We start from the raw sequence: 21,679 nt of genomic DNA, 5'->3' as shown, positions 1-21,679 counted from the left end.
ATTTTTATTTGACAGAGACAGAGAGAGAGAGAGAGAGAGAGAGGGAGGGAAAGCAGGGTGCAAAGAGAGAAGGGGACACAGAATCTGAAGCAGGCTCCAGGCTCTGAGCTATCTGCGCAGAGCCTTACACTAGGCTTAAACCCATGGACCACAAGATCATGACCTGAGCCAAATTCTGACTCACCACCCAGGCACCACTCTCAGTGTTTTTTTTAAATAGGTGCTATCCCCCTTTATCATGTTCAGTCAGGTCTTCATTATTGTTAAACTAGATCATTGTCTTGCTTCTGAGCTCCCTGCATTCCATATTTTCCTGATCTAATCTATTCTGCACAATGCTGGCAACTAAAATCTCTTCTAAAGGCTTTTATTATGTCAGTATGTGCACTGACTGCACCCCACACTCAAATAAACACAATTAATTTAAAATTAAAATCTAATCTTCTAATGTCATGGAACATACACTTTGCCCACTTTAGAGATAGTTACAAATTTTTCCACTTACTATCACTGATTTATCTACCATTATTCCACTTAATCCACTCTATAATCCAACCAAAGTAGACCCCTCTTCAATCTGAGTATATTTTTGGAGTTTTTACCTCTTTTTCTAGGCTTATTCAATTCCTCTGCCTGAGAGGCGCTTTCCTTCATTTGCATATGTTCAAATTGCCCATATATATCAAAGATGGAACACAAATGATTTCTCCCTCATAAATCATCTCAATTTTTATATTCTGATGATGAATTATACATTCCATCAATAAATCTTATTAGCTTTTCACACTCTATTATTATAGTTTATTTTGGCTGTTCATTTTATTCATTTATAAAAGTAGCATTTTGCAACCTGTTTAAGGAGCAGTCGGAAACCCATAGTGTATTTAGTATTTTACAAGAAGCTTCATAAATCTCAATAACTATCTTAAACAAATATTGTCTAAACTTCTTAACATTTTATACAAGATGTATTGACATCAACAACAAAAGGTGCTTATCAGATACTAAAGAATATCTGGGTGTTAGGTAACTTTTTATAGCTCTAAGTCGATGAAAGAATTAGATGGACTCTGCCAGATATAAACTGTTTTTCTGTTTTCTGTTTAAATAAATGGTGACCATAGATGATGAATGTAGCAATAGCATAGTAATGGAAGGATTCAACTCTAACCGGAGTGCTGCTGTTAAGGGCAAGAGAAAGACTTTCTCTAACCACCCTCTTTCCATCCCCAGTCACATGGGACCGATTGCTTTTTGTTTATTTATCTTCAAAACATGAAGAAAATAATATTGAGAAAAATGTTTTCAGAAATTGCGGAAGCAATTTTCATCAAAAGCATTGGTACCCTTCCTCTGTGCTTGATAATACTTTGTGTTTACAATTGCTTTTGTGTTGTCCATTGCTTTATAAGGATCATAGTTCATCAGTTATGCTTTTATTCACATTTTAACCTGTCTCTAATTGAATTACTGAACTATGTCCTATAATAATAATTAGAAAAAAATAGCTTCATCATACCAGGCGAGGGGTACTCTTTAGTACATTGATGGTGTTGTCATTGACGTCACCTGTTTTAACTTGGTAAAAATTGTCACATCACTTAAATTTGAATTCCTATTTGTATGTTAAAATGTTTTTTAAGAGATTATTACTGAAACATTAATTGGTACTGTATGCCTAGAACATTATCCAGTTGTTGGAAATGCAATTGGTGCAAATAAAATTACACATCTCTTTAAAGAAATCATACAATTTCCAGAGTTAGAAGAGTTAGATATCACCATTCATGAATCAATAAGGGACATCCTTCAAGCACTAATGTAAAATACAGTAAAATACTTCTGAGCTTCCCTATTTAGCTCCTATACATATGTGAACACTACAATTTTAGCCAAACAGGAAATGCAATAAAAAAGTCACATATGATATTATCAATCCCAAGCATTTAAAAGAAGCAAAATAATATAACAATGATGCCATAAATTCCCACCAATAACTGAAGAAATGGAAAAAATAGATTATAAATGTGCAAAAATCTTAGATTTGAATTTTGATCTGGATATAGTAGTATCCAAAAGTAGTATAATGCATGACTGAATATATGCTGCTTTCATTTAGATAAAAATATATATATATATATATATATATATGGTATATATATATACCAGTATGTCTTCTCTGTTCCTAATATGAATTAAATCAATGCTGAATCTTAAAATAGACACGTGCTATTAAAGTGGATTTAATGCACTTGGGGAAGGGATGTGTCATAGTCTTCTATGTATATTCAAGGCCTACAATCACATGAAACACACCCCAAAAATGTCTTTTGAATGAAGACTAAATGTTGGAGAAAAGTGTAGTAATTTTATTGGAAAAAGTGTTATTGATTCATCTCAACATTATTTTTATTTATTCTTTTGTGTATGTGTGTGTGTAATTTACATTAAAATATTTAATATAGTTATCCCCTCCCACATTTTCTGTGTCCTTTGTCAGGTATTTTCATTTTTAACAAGTCGTTCTTCGTATTATTTTACATTTTTATTTTATTTGAATTTACCACATTTTTATTCTTTCCAGTGTTGTTTATTCATTCCTTCATCGCTATAAATCCAATTGAGATACTTTTTTTTTCCTGTCTCGAGAACTTCCTTCAGTATTTCTTTTTTTTCAATTTTAATGTTTATTTATTTTGAGAGACAGAGTGGGGGGGGGGTGGTGCACAGAGAGAGAGAAGGAGACAGAGAACCCCAAGCAGACTCCATGCTGTGTCAGTGCAGAAACAGACATGGGGCTCAATCTCATGAACCATGAGATCATGACTTGAGCCAAAATCAAAAGTCAGACTCTTAACCAACTGAGCCACCCAGGTACCCTAATCCTTCAGTATTTCTATTAGTACAAGTTGACTACCTATAAATTTCTTTTTAGGGAGATGGGGGATCTTAAGTATAATTCACTTTAAGTTTGAAATATATTTTAGGTGGATATCAAATCATAGCTTAACATTTATTTCTTTTAAAGAATTTTAAATATGTCATACGCTGTCCTCTGGTTTTCATCATTTCTGCTTCAGAACTAGGTGCCATTATTATTGCTGCTTATTTGAAGATAATGCCCTATTCTCTGATTGCTTCTAACATTTTTCTATTGCTGACTGAATTTTAGTGATTTTGCTATAGTTGAAGTTTTATTCTTTCATATTTATCCTTCCCGTCTCTATAGCTTTGTCTTCTTGTCTGTCAAGTTTAGAAAATTTACAATATCTCTTCAAACAAAACTCACTGCATCCTTTTATCTCTTCTCCTGGTAGGACTGCAATTCCATGACTATGATTCTTCATTTTGTTCCATACATATTTTACATTATTTTCTATATGGTTATTCATGTTCATTTCATTATCAGTCTGTATTCTCTATTGACTTATCTTTAATTCCATTAATACTTTGTTCAGCTCTATCTTGGAGTGACCCTGCATAAATTCAACTGAAAACCTAAATTACTTTCCTGGTCTTTTCCTCCTGGTCAGGATTTGAACAGCATTTTTTTTTTCCTTTTTGGCTATATAAGGCTGCTCTGTTGTCTGTTTAGCCTCTTAGCTCTTACTTTCAGCTTGCCTGTTCAGCTTCTCACACTCTTCAGATTAGGAGCTAAGAAGTACTATACCAGCCTAGTCACATAATCTCAGGCTCACCTCTCTACTGCTGCCTTTGCTCTGAAGTTTTGTGTTTTAGTTCCAAGCTATTGTGGTAGTGCTGAATTCTAATTTTTGTCTCCACAGTTGTGTGCTACTTGACAATGCTCTGAGGCTACATTTTCACTTGGCCTATGGCCCATGCTGCAGATAAGTTTGCAAACGCCTCAAGAAAAGTGACAGATGAACGTTGGAGTCCTTTTGCTATCTTTTCTCTTGGGAATTTTGAACCCAACGGTCTGAGTTGATTTCCAATATCTTAAAACAGTAGTTTTCAACTTTATATTTATTCTTCCTGAGAGTTTTTTTTTTCTGATATAAGCTATCCCACTATAACCAGAAAAATGAAATTCTCTGAAGTTAGTTTTTAATCTGGTTTTAAAGAGTTGGTGGAGTGGAATATTCGACAATCAATTTAAGAAAAATGTTCTTAATATTATATATATAACTAATTTAAAGACTTCTGAAAAATGAAAGCATAATCTTTTGTGACACATGAAGCTTTTGTAATTAGCAAAAAGGTTCATGTTTTGCTGTGCAGGTAAAATCATAATGGTGTTTAATGAGGAAAAGATACACATCACCTGAATAAATCAATAGCTTTTAAAATTTCTAAATCTATTTAATAGTTCAATAGTTTCAGTGATCTAAGTTTATTATTAAGCTAATGACCATCTTGATGTGATCAAGTGAAATATCTTTTCAATGGCATCAAATACTGATATTTTCATTTTATCTTCCTTCAGTTATATTATGGTACCTCTAACTTTTTCAATAATATTTAACTAGGTCATTCTATTTCAGGATCATTCTCCATCCTGCTACACTTATGCTTACTTCAACTAAAATCAGATATATGGTGGCATGACTTGCTCACTCAGAATAAATATAGAGAAGTTTCTGCTTTTGCATTTTATCCACTGGTTTGCATTTTGCTCATGGCCCTCACACTGCTTCAGTTTTTGTATTTCTTTATTATGCAAAAAGATACACTATATGAAAGTGGATAAAGTTCAAGTACCAAGTCTTGTTTTGTTATTCTTATCCTGGCAAAATCTCTCGTCAACTCCTGGGATAAAATGCCATTTTGGGGCTACATGATGAGGCTCATTTCGCTTTGATATGGCATACTCCAAAACAATGATGTTTGTTGGGTTCTTTGAGCAAATGCAAATTGAGTGCTGAATATATATGTCTTTAATTAATGAAAATAGAAATTACATTCTTTAGCATCTATTACTTGAAATATGTGACCCATGTAAAACAGTTTTCTACAAAAATAATACTTATGTGAAAGCTTTTATTTATTTTCTAAGTTTATCAGCAGGGAAGTTTTAAACCTTTTTAAACTTAAACTAAAACCAAATATTTTATTTTACGTTTTAAAGTTTATTTACGTTGAGAGAGAGCGAGAAAGATTAAGTGCCAGTGGGGGAGAGGCAGAGAGAGAGGGAGAGAGAGAGAGCCCCAAGCAGGTTCTGCACTGTCAGCACGCTGTTCACGGTGGGGCTCAAACTTGTTAACAATGAGATTATGACCTGAGCTGAAATCATGAGTCAGATGCATAACTGACTGAGCCATCCAGATGCCCCCAAAATAAGTATCTTAAGACAGATAGTAAATTCACATGGTTTAAAATGTAAAATGTGTCAGGAGGTTAAGAACTATAAATTTTAAAAAGTTAAGAATAAATTTGTAATGTTACTTGAATGAGTAGACCTATAAAAAAGGAAAAGTGGATGCAGATGTCACTTAATAGTGTCAAAAATATTTTGAAGCGTATTTATTTGAAAAACATAAAAATTAGAGTAATTATGAGATCAGATATGGAACATGCATGATATTGTGAAATATCTATTAACAACCTCAATTGTGACACTACGTTCTTTGCTCAGGTCAGAGGAGGAAAACAGACTACTTCCTGGATATCCATGAAGAAGATATCCTTAATAAAAGATATCTTGGATAAATTTTAACCATTGAATCTTTAAGAGATGTCTTTGTTATTTAGAATACTAGCATCCTGCAATACAGTTAAATTAGAATAAATGCCTTGTATTCATACAATGCTTTCCAATTACTAAAAATGTTTCACCTACATTGCTTAATTTTTATCTCTATGGCAGTCATGTGCTACTTTAACATTTCCATTTTAAAGGTCACTTTTATTGCCTAACATTACGTGAATAATAGCACAGTCTAAACCTGAATTCATATCTTTTGAATCTATATTCAATCTACTGTGCACTGTATTGAGTTTAAAATGTCATCATGATTAACTTAAAGGTAATAGAGAATATTGAATATCCAAAATTTTTGGAATTGAGTAATGAGCATATATTTAAAAATATGCATAAGGTTACAGAGTGGTCAAGGATAATTTTCTTCTTTTGTATAGTACCATGTGACCTCTCTTACAATGATCATTCCTGTGTATTGTATCAACTATGGCTGATTCTGCTCTCAAGTAATAGGGCAAAGTAAGGGCTACTAGGTTACAGGCTGATTTCGAGGATCAACATATTTCCCAACACTAGTTTACATATTTACTCTCTCCTTCCCTTGGCTTTTGTGTGCATAATTTTATTTTGATAGAAATAAACCTATTTCATGGTAAGAGATAAGGTCCAAGTACATTGCTTTATCTGTCTTGCTCATTACTTATTTCTAGAAAACATTTTAAACTCCTTAGACTTTACTTAAAAACTTTTATTGCCCCAATTGTCTATTAAGTAAAATCTATTTCCTCTATAGTTTATTGATCATGCTCTTTTTATTATACATCTAACTGCTATTTATGTCATGTATCTTCCACAAACCATTTCTCTCTTCCCATATTACCTTCTCTGACCTACTTGTAGCTAGTTTTCTGGTAGTGCTTATCACCAAATGTGATGAATGTCACATTTTCACGCATAACTGTCTTGGGATCATAGATAATTGCCCTTTTATGCATTTATGTCATTCTGCCAGTTACTGATTTATTGACTCTTACCTCCAAATTCAAAAGCTTGCTTGCTTTGTAAAAATGGATCTGTGCCCTTTAAATAATTTTGTTTTACCAGCTGGCATGATGATCAGCTTTATCAATAGAGAGTACTGGAGAAACATTGCAGGAGATAAGGGTTTTGCTTCCGATTCCCATGAACCCTCCTAGTGGGCTCCTCCATGGAATAAACCTTGTACAGCACTTGGCTATGGGAAATCAGATGGCTATGTCCTATGTTAGGAGATTTTAGGGAACATATTGCAAAGCAGAACACTGCTTTCTGGCCTTGCTGAAAAAAGTGGGCCATGCTTCACTTATCTAGTTAAAGTATATCTATAGGTTGGGTCTTGCCGATGCTCATGAATTCCTTAGACCATGTTATCTATGGAATATCTTATCTTGTTTTCCACCCTGCTTTCTACATCTGCTCTTTTTTAGTGTTGGGAATGCCTTAACTTGTTTTTCTGCATGCCATGCATACATTCTTACTGGCATGTGGCTCACTGACATACTGCACAATGTTTCCCTTAAATGTATGCTTCATAAATACGGGAGGCTGAGAGCAGTTTAGGGAGTCTTCCCTTAGCCTCCCTCTCACCTCTCTTGACTTGCAGAGTCTTGAGTAATCCTTTCTGCTGTCCTCGGCTTTGCTGGACAAAGCTGAAAGCTGAACCCACACCTGGCTCCTGCAGTACTCATGGCTTCTCAGTTCCTGACTCCTACAGTACACACAAAAAAACAGCAGTATTCACTGGCCAGAAGCTTCCACCATACACCCTCTTTGAGTGGTTTTAAGCAGAGTGTCTCCAATGAGATACCTCCCAGTGAAGACCTTTCTTTAGTACCTTAGTGAATGAATATCCAGCAAGTGCTAGAAGGTAGATTCCCAGCAAATTTTGTCTGTGTTACACCAAATTGACTTCTCTGCCACCCAGTTGGCCATGGCTGTATCCTCCCATATGGGCTGTATCTTAGCCCTGTAGGAGCCTTTCTCTTGAGCGTTGTATCTCAACCACAGAGAGAGTGGTTGTTCTTTATATCTCCTGTACCTTTATTCTTTTTTTTTTTTTAAGAGTTATCTTTTAAGTAATCTCTACACCCAATGTGGGACTCAAACCCACAACCCCAAGAGCAAGAATCACATACTTCACTGACTGAGCCAGCCAGACACCCCCCAATATTCTTTAAAACTTATTTACTTTTTACAAGCTTATGCCACATTACTCCAATTTCTCCTTATAGCCAATATTTCTTCACATTGACCTTGTTCAAATTACTGTGTGGATTCTCTCTCCTGAGTGGACTCAGACTTCTAATAAATACTTGCTAATGGAATAGAATAGAGTTCACTTAATTCATACCACAATTTAAATTACTTATCTCAAGGTTCTTCTTGTAGGATTCACTTAGGTGAAAGTAAGAAAAGTAAAATTATTGGACATTATCCATTGGTGACAAGGATTGAAGAGCCCGCACATAAATCACAGAACATATATGACATGAGGGTCTCTCAAAGTTAACATTACAAATTTAACAATATTCACTGGGTAATTATTTTAAAGATGGTCATTCTTGTTTGTGAACACAACTGGGCAACTCCTGTTTCTTACGTGAATATTTATTTCTCATTAAGTACTTTATTGAGGATATTTATAAGGTAGTTTCTGATCAGCTGAAAAGTAATTACACTTTCTGTTTAATTTTTTTGAAATTTAAAATCTCAAATCAAATTTAACTCTTCAGTGAAGATTTTAGTAATTTTTCACACATGCTTTTGGTGCATTATTAATTCTGGCTGAATATGCCATAATTCATCATGAAAGAATTACTTGGAGACATAAAAAATGCATAAAAGTACAGCTGTTGTATTGCTGAAAGCAATGCATTGGGGCATGCACATGGTGTTATGAAACACAGAACTGATTAATTGTACATCCTTGTTACAGTAATTTCTTAACTTTATGATAATTGTCATCTATTTGAGAGCAGATTGTAGGATTTCCTTTATGCAATAAACTTACCAAAACAAACAAGAAATAATTAAGTTATTAACAAATATGTTGATCACTGTAGGTTGGAGAATCTCAAATTGTAAATAGTGCATTAAAGCTACAATACCAATAAAAAGTCTAAGTCTAAACTCTCATGAGTTAGGTAAATTGCATAAAAATTATTGAAGCACCAAAATTTTTGATATTTGAATCATTCTAAAGTTGTATTATACCTATATAATCATTTTATTATATATAACGAGTTCTCATCATGCAAGTTGTATTACCTCACGTTATTGCCTAAACACTGTCACTAATGCTAAAAGCATGAGTTATGTGAATCATTGAAGAAACTAGAGGCAATTCTATTGAATATTCTTGGCCATTATATATTTATTCAATGATAGAAAATGTTAAAAGTTTATAACACTTTTATAATTAAAAGTTGAATAACATGTGAAAGAACTTATAAATATAAAGGAAAGCTGTATAAACTTTTTTTAATATGAAATTTATTGTCAAATTGGTTTCCATACAACACCCAGTGCTCATCCCAAAAGGTGCCCTCCTCAATACCCATCACCCACCCTCCCTTCCCTCCCACTCCCCATCAACCCTCAGTTTGTCCTCAGTTTTTAAGAGTTGCTTATGCTTTGGCTTTCTCCCTCTCTAATTTCTTTTTTTTTTTTCCCCTCCCCCATGGACTTCTGTTAAGTTTCTCAGGATCCACATAAGAGTGAAAACATACAGTATCTGTCTTTCTCTGTATGACTTATTTCACTTAGCATAACACTCTCCACTTCCATCCACATTGCTACAAAAGGCCATATTTCATTCTTTCTCATTGCCACGTAGTATTCCATTGTGTATATAAACCACAATTTCTTTATCCATTCGTCATAAACTTTCTTATTACTCAACATTCAACAAATATGTTTGTTTTCTACTTTATTTCAGGCTCCAAGCTAGGATTTTGTGTCAATAAACATCTATTGTTTTTAAATTCAAAGAACTTGAAGCCAAATAGGTAAGATATAAAAACATATGTTACCCATGAGTTTATTGGAGATTCTGCTCATTAAAAACCTTCAATTTGCTTACGAAATTATCTGTAGATTAATATCCACTTAACATTCAGGGTTTTTTAAAAAAAATGTTTTATTTATTTTTTGAGAGAGAGAGAACACAAGCAGGGGAGGGGGAGAGAGAGAGGCGGGGAGGGACAGAGGATGTGAAGCAGGCTCTGTGCTGACAGGCTGACAGCAGGTAGCCTGATGTGGGGCTCAAATTCACAAACACAAGATCGTGACCAGAGCTGAAGGCAGACACTCAACCAACTGAGCCACCCAGGAGCCTCAACATTTAGTTTAACTATGTTGAGTAATTTTGAAATATAATTCTACTTAACTAGCCGAACTACAATGTACAGAGAAATTCATTATTATATTTATCTGTTAAAAAAAAGATGCTTATGTTTGTCAAAGTAAATAATACTTGAAGATAGCTCACAAGTTAAATTTCAGAGCTAGGATTTATATTTAGTTCTTATGACTCCAAGCTAATAGTTCTTTTACCATATTACAATTGTTTATTTTAGAACTTTAACAAATTTTTCTTAAAGTTGAATTCCTAGGTAGTAATTGAAAGTAGTTTTAGTTTGTTTCACATAGCTTTCCACTTTTGTAAATAATCTCTAACTTTTAAACATACCCTTTACTACTAATCTTCTTTACACCTTGCAGATGACGCTTTATTTTTTAGAGCAGTTTAAGTTTCATAGCAAAGCTGAGCAGAAGGTACAGAGATTTCCTATATACCTCTGATCCCACATATATATACCCCACCAGAGTAGTAAATTTGTTACAACCGATTAACTTCATTGACAAATCATTATTACTCAGAGTCCATGGTTTACACTGAGGTTCATTCATGGTATTACACATTATATGGGTTTGGACAAATTTATAATGACATGTCACTACCATTATAGACTTTTACAGAGTAGATTCACTGCCCTAAAAATCCTTTGTACTTTGTTTATTCATCCTTCTCTCCCTCCAACCACTGATCTCTTTGCTATCTTCATAGTTATTCCTTTTCTAGATTATCATATAGTAAGAATCATAGAGTATGTAGCCATTTCAGTTTATATATTCACCTACTGAAGGACATCTTGTTTCCTTCCAAATTTTGGCAATTATGAATAAAGCTGCTAAAAACACCCATGTGGATATTATGTGGACATAAATTTTCTACTCATTTGATAAATACCAAGGAGTGTATTTTCTGAATAGTATGGCAAGAGAATGTTTAGTTTTGTAAGAAACCACCCAAACTGCTGTCCAAAGTGGCTGTACCATATTGCATTCAAACCAACAATGAAAGAGAGTTCCTATTGCCCTACATGTTTGCCAGCATTTCATGTTAGTGTTCTCGATTCTGGACATTCTAATACGTGTGCAGTAGCATCTCATTGTTATTTTAAAATGCATTTTCCTGATGACATATGATGTAGAGCATCTTTTCATACACATATTATGCCATCTGTATATATTCTTTGGTGAGGTGTCTGTTAGCATCTTTGACCCATTTTTTTAATTGGGTTGCTTGCTTTCTTATTGTTGAGTTTTAAGAGTTCTCTGTGTATATATATTTAATACTCCTTTACAGATATGTCCTTTTTAAAATATTTATTTATTTATTTTGAGAGAGAGAGAGAGTAGGGGAAGGGCAGAGATAGAGGGAGACAGAATCTGAAGCAGACTCCATGCTGTCATGGCAGAGCGCAATGTGGGGTTCAAACTCACGAACTGTGAGGTCATGACCTAAACTGAAGTTGGACGGTTAACCAACTGAGCCACCGAGGCACCCCACAGATAAGTTTTTTGCAAATATTTTCTCCCAGTTTGTGGATGGTATTTTCATTTTCTTAATACTGTATTTTAATAGTTTTATAAGAAGATGTGGTATATATATGTGCACGCGCACGTGTGTGTGTGTGTGTATACACACACGTGTGTGTGTGTCTGCGTGTGCAATGGAATATTAGCCATAAAAAGGATGAAATCTTGCCATTTGCATTGACATGGATGGAGCTAGAGAGTATAATGCTACACTAATGTTAGAGAGAAAGACAAGTACCATATGATTTCACTCATGTGAAATTTAAGAAACAAAACAAATAAAGGAAAAAGAGAAAGAGAGAGGAAGAGAAACTAAGAAACAGACTCTTAAATATAGAGAATGAACTGATGGTACCAGAGGGGAAGTGGGTCAGGGGTGAGTGAAATAGGTGATAAGGTGATAAGCACTTGTGATGAGTACTGGATGTTGTATAGAAGTGCTGCATCACTATATTGTATAGCTGAAACTCATACAACATGTATGTTAACTACACTGGAATTAAAATAACACAACATAAAATTTAACAAATGAATAAATTAAAACAAAACAACAACAACAAAGGAAATCTTAACAGTGTCTTACCAAGGTGTAAGGTCTGTGGTCTGTGTCTAGATTCCTTTTTTTCTTTTTATTCGGATGGATGTCCACTGCTTTAGTACCATTTGTTGAAAAGACCATCTTTTCTCCATGTATTGCCTGTGCTCCTTTGCCAAACATCAGTTGATCTTATTTACTGAGGTCTTTCTGAGCTTTCTAACTGTTCTATTGATCTATTTGTTCTCTTGCTAATATCACATAATTTTGATTCCTATGACTTTATAATAAGCCTTGAAGTCAAGCAATGTCAGTCTTCCAACTTTATTCTTTTCCCTCAAATTTGTGTTGGTTATTCTGGGTCTTTTGCTCTTCTGTGTAAACTTTAGAACCTGTTGGTAACCATCAAGTAGCTTGCTCTAATTTTGATAAGGATGTGATGAAACTCTAGATCAAGTGAGGAAAAACTGACATCTTGACAATACTGAATCTTCTTATCCATGAACATGGAACAGCTCTCAATTTACTTAGTTCTTTGTTATTGATCATCACAGTTTTGTAGTATTCCTCATACAGATCTTATAAATATTTTGTTAGCTTTATACTTAAGTGTTTAATTTTGGGGATGCTAATCTAAATTGTATTGTGCTTTTAATTTCAAATTCCACTTCATTGTGGTACATAGGAAAGTAATCAACTTTTATATCCTTCAACTTTGCAATAACTGTTTATTACTTGCAGGAGTTTGTTGTTGTTGTTGATGATTTTTTCCCAAGTTTCTACATAGACAATTATTTTACTTGTGAACAAAGACAATTTTACTTCTTCCCCAATTTGTATGCCACTTATTTCCTTTTTTTTGTCTTATCATATTAGCTAGAATTTCCTGTGTGTACAATTCTTTTTATACATTGTTGGATTAGATTTGATATTTTGTTGAGAATTTTTGAATATGTGTTCATGAGAGATATTGCTTTTCTTTTCTTCTTTTTTACAACAATTTTTTTAATGTTTATTTATTTTTGAGACAGAGAGAGACAGAGCATGAGCGGGGAGGGGCAGAGAGAGAGGGAGACACAGAGTTCGAAGCAGGCTCCAGGCTCTGAGTTATCAGCACAGAGCCCGACAAGGGGCTCAAACCCACGAGCTGTGAGATCATGACCTGAGTTGAAGTTGGACACCCAACCGACTGAGCAACCCAGAGGCCCCATGGTTTTCTTTTCTTCTAATGAAAAGATAAAATTTTCTCTTAATATATCTGATTTGGTATTAGGGTAATGCTGGCCTCATAGAATTAAAAAGATTATAGATAATTGGTATAATTTCTTCCAAAATGTTTGGCAGATTTCACTAGTGAACCCATCAGGGTTGGGTGCTTTCTATTTTGGAAGATTATTATTAATTTGATTTATTTGATATAGGCCTATTCAGATTGTTTCTTTTTGGGTGAGATTGCAGATTTTGTCTTTCAAGGAATTAGTCATTTAATCTTGGTTATCATATTTGTGGGATATATCATGTCCCTGAGATCTGTAGTAATGTTCTCCCTTTCATTTCTGATATGAATAATTTGTGCCCTCTATCTTTTTCTTTTCCTCTCCTCTCCTTTTCTTTCTTGCTTCTTCTTTCTTGCTTTTTTTTTTTCCTTTTCTTTTTGGTTAGCCTGGTTAAAGGCTTATTGATCTTATTAATCTTTTCAAAGAACCAGTTTTTTTTTTCATTTATCTCTTGATTTCCCATTTTCAGTTTCATTGATTCTCCTCCAAAACCATTATTTCTTTTCTTCTGCTTACTTTGGATTTAACTTTCTTTGTTTTGTTTTGGTTTGTTTTTTATTTATTTATTTTTGTTTTCTTGTTTCTTTAGGTGAAGCTTAGATAATTTGTTTTCTGTCTACACTTTCAGGCATCATTTGTGTGATTTCTCTTGGTGTCATATATTTGTAAATAGGGTATGAAGTGATACATAAAATGCTGAGTTTTTATTAAAACATGTGTCCAAGAGTGTAAGTTTATTCTTGCTGATAAATGACAAATAGAAAAGAAAATTTGAAGTAACTTTGTTTAGGAAAAACATCTGAAGTGCACTTTATTTTGTTGTGGCATCTAGTAAAAGAATATTTTAACTATTTGCTATTCAGAGAAAAACAAATTTGCAAGGAAAGTGAGAAAATATAAAACAAAAATGCTCATGATTGATTTTCAAGAGGAACTTCAACTCCAGTTAAGTGGTTCCTGAATTTTTTTCTCTCTTCCTCTCTGATACCTATCTTCAGATGCATCATATTCTAATAAGCAGACACGAATTTTGATTGTAATTCTCTGCCATTGTTTCTCAAACCATTTATTCCATGTCTATTCTTAATAAACATAAAAGAAAATCCTCTTTATTTTGATAAAGAGTATCTACAAAAACCTGAAACTAACATCATACTTACTTATGAGAAATTCAAAACTTCTCCACTAAGATTAAGGACAAGACAAGGATACTCTCGCTCATCATTCCTTTTCAAAATCATATTAGGTAGTCTAACTGATGTAATAAGACCTCCCCCCCAAAATAAAAGGATATTAAAGGTATATAGATTAGGAAAGAAAAAGTAAAACTGTCATTATTCACAGGTAAAATAATTGTCAATGTAGAAAATTTGAAAAAAAAAAATCAACAAAAAAACTCCTGCATATAAGAAGCACTTATAGCAGGGTTGAATAAATATTTATGGAAGAGAAAATAAAAAAAAGAAGGGAAAGAATAAATAAGAAGGAAGAAAAATAAGACAGTTCTAAGATAAATGATTACACTGTGAACTACATAATATATGATAAATAGGATAAATATGTTCATTGGACATTTAAATTTGTATACAAACAAATTTTTATTTACTATTAATATCCAGTTTTGGAAAAAACTATACTCTTATTTTCTAAGAAAAAATAAAGACAAGAATGATTTTGGAAGTATAATGAGTAATTAAGATTCAAGTAGATTTATTTTTATTTTTTTAAATGCCTTGAATAATAAAAGAAAAAAATATTTGAAAACATTCATCTCAAATACTCTTGACTTTGTGTCAAGTATAAATAACATCTTTTGTAGTTAGAAAAAAAATTCCAGTTGAGAACTTTGTAACAAATGTGAAAGTTGAATTCATATGCCTTTTAATTAAAAATATAGCACATTATTAAATACTGAAATATATTTTACTCAGAGACCTGAATGCTAATTCATTTTCTGTGAAAACAAATGTATAATTTTAAAGGGTATTGAAAGATAATCTACTTTGAAGTTTTGTTTTAATTAAATGAGAAAATAGCATATCAGAAAAAATCAAGAAATATGCCAGTTGGCAATTGGAAGATTAGATAAAAAGAAGAAATAAGGAAAATCAGAAGACAACATTATTTTACTATTTACTTTTCATATAGTATTTGGAAGAGGTAAAATAATTTTGAGGGAAATTTCAACCACTTATAGATTCTTTTTGAGAATAAGAATATTTCTAAATATAACTATTAGCTTCTAAAGTTTGAAAAGATATAAAATAAGAATAATATAATGATTTATCTTTTACATTTATGATCTTCAGAGCATTAGGTGTGTATATGAAAGTACAGATCAGGCATAGATATTCATGCTTATATACTAGTATATATATTATACATTTTAGATAAGAACAAAATTTGCAACTTAGTGCTTATATTATCTTATTTTTGAGAGTTCCTTTTTCAGAAATAGTAAGAATTCCTAAAAAAAAAAAAAAAAAAAAAAAAAAAAAAAAAAAAGAGAGAGAGAGAGAGAGAAAGAAAGAAAGAAAAGAAAAGCTAAAGACTTAAATAGTTTAATGAAGAAGAAGGACTAATTGGATCCATTTGCTTATATTTATGTTCATTGTTCTTCTTTTAATTCATCTATTTTCATGTTTCCTTGGTCTGCTTTTTAGCACTAAAACAATAAAACTCTATTTTCTTTAAAGTAGTAGAAATTTGAAAAGCTTTCAAACCATGAATCAGGTATGTGCTAAACAAAATATAAAAATAACGTAATAGAAAAATTTTTTTTCAAGTCCCGACATTGTGTGTGAAAATTCTACATTAAGAGAACAATAATGTATATAAATTGACAATATTGCATGCTTAAAGACCCTAACATAACCTTTTTTTCATTAAAACATAAGAACTTTTGGTCTAGTGGCCAGGGAACAAAAGAACTTTATGCACTCTAATTTATAGGTAGTATTGAAAAAAAAAATTAACTACAATGTTTAAAAATGAAAGAAAGAAAAGATTCTAAGAGTGAAAATAGAGAAATACTAAAGAATCAAGGATGACTGACTTAACCCACTAGGAACTTGGAACTGTAGAAAATTCTACATATAGCAGGTGAGATGGAGTGAGGAGACCAGGCTCCCTGCATAATCCATAGAATCCAAACACGAGTGTCCAATAATTACCTTGGCTAAATTACCTTTGTTCTTCAATTTGGGTTGAAGCCATTGTGTGCCAGTTTGAATATACAGAGAGCCCAAGTAAATGCACTCACAAATAAGTATTTGGTCTGTGTCACATATGGGTACAGGGTCAAGACTGCTGATCTGCAGAGGGTAATGTTCTGGAAACAAACCGATAGCATGATATCTGCTTCTTATATAATAAAGAGCTTTTATTGAGGCTGATAAGAAACTACTACTTTAGTAAAGGGTGCACGATGAAGAACCTATAGGTTATTTTAAATATTTGAGCAATCCAACAGGTAGGAAACTTTATGTCTATAGAAATAGAAATCAAATAATTATAAGTACAATATTTTGTAAGAAGTAAGCTTAAATCCTCAAAATACAGAGGTGTTATTAGTATTCAAAAAAACAAGTAGGAGGTTTAATGTACAGAGAGCTTAAAATTTGATCATTTGAAAATCTTGGAATTGAAAACTATAATTACTGAAATTGTATTTTTAAAACTTTCAGTAGGAGTGCTAAAGAGTGAACTTAATCTTGCTAAGGCAGAATAAATGAACTGAAACTAGAAGTAAATGAAACAGGTCCTATGGTCAAACTGATTTGGTCTGAATATTTAACCTCCTGTTACACTCAGGTTCTTCATCTGTAAAACACTAATTGTAATAGTCTTTGCACCTTAGGCTGTTGTGATTGCAAATGTGTACTGAGCGGGTACTCAACATCCCTAAGTAATCTATCACTATATTCTCATAAGGCATGATAATGACAAAGAGACTGGCAAGTAAAAGCAATTGAGGCATAGAGGATCAAATGCAAGTCGCTAGCATATATCGAGTAGGAATTCTAGAAGGATAAAAGAGGAAAGGGAAGGAATGAGGTGGCAGAGTTTGGTGATGGTTGCTTTGCAGCAGATTCAGATACCCTGATCTTTGTGAAGACATGACAGACAAGTCCAGTCCAATGACATCACTGAGAATATCAAAGTGAAATTCAAGACAAAGAGGGCACCCTATCTGACCAGCAGCGTCTGGTATCTGTGGAGCAAACAGCAGGAGGATGGCCACACTCCCTCAGACTATAGTACCCAGAGAGAGCCCACCATGTGCTTGGTGTTTCACCTCCAGGGCAGCATCACCAAGCCTTCTCCAACTCACCCGTAAGTACAACCGTGACAAGATGCTCTGCTCAAGTTTTAATGCTCACCTGCATCCCTGCACAGTCAACTGATACGAGAAGAAATGTGGCCACACTAAACACCTGTGCCCCAAGAAGGTTAAGGAAGGACTTGCCACCAGCTCTTCCTTTGCCCACAGGGTGGCCTCCTGCCCAGGCCCTTGGACCTGGGATCTCAATAATGTTTCCCTGCTAAAACATTTGGAAAAATAGAAAAAAAAAAAAAAAAGGAAAAAAGAAAAAGAAAAGAGGAAAAGAGGGAAGGAGGAAGAGGCAAAACTCAGGGAAATTACATGAAATGTATTTTTGGTGTTAACTTGTTTATCATGTATCAAGGCAGTGAAATTAAGTCAAGGGATTGTCAAAATAGGTATTATGTTTTAAAAGTTAAGTTGATGTTTTCATTAACTCTGATTGGTCCCTCTAGCTTTTGATCAACAGAGTGAAATTTGAATTTTTGATCTGAACCTTTCATACTTTTTCCATGAATTGGAAGTTTGGCACAAAAGCCCTTGTGATCTATGACAAGTTCAAATTCTAGCTCTGAACTTTATGATTTTGAGATGTGCAAGGTATTTAAACTCACTGTGACTCAGTTTCTTCATCTCACAAAGCTATCTATTAGGCAATTTTGATAAGTTGAATAATATTACACATATAAAACATTTAAGAAAGTGTCTTACTAATAAGTACAATTATACTGCATAAACACCAATTTAATGGCTCATCTGAGGAGTATTTCAACAAAGTTAAAAATTTTCTCGTGAAAATTCTAGAATACTCCTAGGTTAAATACACTCACACACACACACACACACACACACACACACACACACACACAGAACTCATGATGTAAATAATGTAATATGAAATAATTTTGACCACTGAATTGAAAATAATTAAATTATAAATTGAAAATATTTCTATTTTTTCTAAATACTTGCTTTAGTCTTTGAAATCTCCCCACTGTGTAGCTGATTACTATAATTGCTTCCATTTAAGCCCATCAGTTTGCAATAAATTTTTTAACTCCAATCATATTTGTTCAAAGTCCTCCTTCCACCTGCTTGGTGTGGGTGGAGACAATATCTGCTCTATCCAAAGACCCCTTCTTGCACTTATTTCTCTAGTTGGAAAGATGCAGAAGAGGTGAAAATGAAAACTGCACAATAGTGGCACAGAAACTCTTTTCCTCATTGTGTAGGATGCTACTAATTCTCCAGCTAATATTAACTAATTTTCATTTACTTTTCTGTGGCAGGTATTCAAATGCTGGCTCCCTCAAGAAAAAGATGCATGATTATATAGAGGGTGTTACAGGACTTTGATCCCGCACAGAAGTTCCACCTTAAGCTATCCCTCCTGACTCTCCTCACCTACACCTATTAAAATTATTACAAGATTTTTTTTTAGGGGAGCCTGGGTGGCTCAGTCGGTTAAGCGTCCGACTTCGGCTCAGGTCATGATCTCACGGTCCGTGAGTTCGAGCCCCGCATCAGGCTCCGTGCTGAGAGCTCAGAGCCTGGAGCCTGTTTCAGATTCTGTGTCTCCCTCTCTCTCTCTGCCCCTCCCCTGTTCATGCTCTGTCTCTGTCTCAAAAATAAATAAACGTTAAAAAATTTAAAAAAAAAAGATTTTTTAAAGTTTAAATGCTCCTCAGATGAGCCACTGACAAGTGACTGTATACAATCATGTTTAATATTTGTTGAGCAAGGGTGGTCTACTTAACAGGTTGTAGGTGGTCCACTTAACAGGTTGGTTTTGTTTTGATTCGTTATGTTTTTTATTTGTTTCTTTGTTTTTGTCACAGGGACATTTTGCTAAGGAGGCACCTCACTTTGAAATTATGATAAGACCAATTAAGTTTTATACCAAACAAGATGCTCCTTTAATCAATGGAAAACCCATGTACTCTTATGACAAATAGTGGCATGCAGGCTGCCCCTTGGTATTCCTGCACTTGGCCAAGTTATCTTCTAGTTTTTTTCTAAGCCCTGGTCACCTCAGGCTACTTTTTCAGTTTCACTAATTTTACATATTTAATTCCCCTAAGGTTTGCTCCATTTTTCAGTCAATTTCATCTCATTGACATTAGGCAGACCACTTACATTTTCTAAGCCTGTTTCTTTATATGTAATACACATGAAGGACACTTAATTCATGGAGTTTTAATGAGGCTCCAATTGAAAGAATATTGAAAGAATATTGGATTGACTATATGAAGTTCAATTATTATTTTCATATATGGACATATTAAGACATATGAATCCAACCTGTCTTTCTCTCTCATACACACACACACACACACACACACATATGCACAATTTTAGAACCTACTCTGTATGTAATGTCTGTCAACAGGTTTATAATTTAATTATAGAGCCATCACATCCATATAAAGTTAAAAAGTATAAAGGGAATAACATTTAGTCTCCCACCAATTTGTCTTTCCTTTCCTATAGAAGCTTCCTGCATCGCTTCTATAACTTTCCCTAAAGGACAGGAAGGCAAATGCACCTTACAGCAGGAGGGGGATGTGACTGTATTTGTTTTCTACTGTTGCCACAACAAGTTACCACAGATTTAGCAGCTTAAAAAAACACAAATTTATTACCTCACAGTGTCTGTGGGTCAGATCTGTCATGGTTCTTGCAGGACTAAAATCAAGATGTTGGCAAGGTTACTGGGGACTCTGGATAGAATCCAATTCCAGGCTTATTCAGGCAAAATTCAGTTCCAAGTAGTTGTAAAGCTGAAACTCCCATTTCTTTGCTGGCTGTCAACAAGAAATCTTTGCTCCTAGATAAGCCCCATCTCTCCTTGTGTTTTCCAAGTGGCCTCCTTCCAGCAATAGAGAGTCTAGTTTGTCTCAAGCTTCAAACTTTGCCTCCTATCCATGCTTCTACATCTCTCTGACTCACTCTTGTTCCTTCTTCTTCTGCTTTTCAGGGCTCATGAGATCATATTGGGCCCACCTGGATAATCCAGAACAATCTTCCTCTTTTACAGTCAGCTGGTTAGCAACCTTAATTCTACTGGCAATGTCCCTTTACAGCAGTATGTAGATTACTGTTTGATTGAATAATCAAGGGACAGGAATCTGGTGGGGAGGGATGCATCTTTAGAATTCTGCCTACCATAATGACAGTCATGTTATATACAAAAGGGGTTGGTGTACATTAAAAAGGAAGAGGGCATTTTGTTTCTGAGAGGAAGTACCAGAGAGGGAGACCAGGGACCAGTAAGACCAGTTATTTTCAGGTATATAAAAATAGTTTAAATGCTCAGAGAGATGGGCAGGAAGTCAGAAGCACAAGAAGCTTTTCGGCCTTTTTCATCCTCAGATTTACTACTGAATCTGAATAGTGCATATGGAGCTAGTACACTGAGGAAGGCCTGGGAAATCTGAGAACACCTGCAACATGACTTAAGCAATGTGAGAAAGCAATGGTGGGGGAATGTGCCTGGCCTAGCATTTACAGAGTTCTTCACAGTGCTGTCTAGTAGAGGAAAAGCAGCCCAGAACCTACATCCTCTCCAAAAAAAAAAAAAAGAGATTTGAGAGGAATAAGGAATGGTTTCTCTTCCAGTATATTGTATCTTCCCAGGACTCTTTTCTTCTGAGATGGGTAAATTTGCATGTTCTTTTCATCCTTGGTGCCTCTCAGCTTGGAAGAAAGAGCTGGAGGTTCTCTTAACTTGAAATATAAGTAGAGTTCTCCATACTTCCATATCCTTAGATAAAGTTCTTAATGCTAATTCTGAGAAATCAGGAACATTTCATTAAGCACTTCCATTTACTTTGATACTGTTGATAGGGAGAGCAAGTAATTGTTCACAGATGAGAACACTCAAGCAGAAAGAAGTTGGCCAGCACATGGCATCCTAATCAATCATAACACCTGGGACATCACCTTAATTTCCTCAGTAATCT

The sequence above is a fragment of the Neofelis nebulosa genome, chromosome 8, assembly GCF_028018385.1.
Source record: "Neofelis nebulosa isolate mNeoNeb1 chromosome 8, mNeoNeb1.pri, whole genome shotgun sequence".
NCBI classification, from domain to species: Eukaryota; Metazoa; Chordata; class Mammalia; order Carnivora; family Felidae; genus Neofelis; species Neofelis nebulosa.
Note: the sequence above shows the minus strand (reverse complement) of the source record.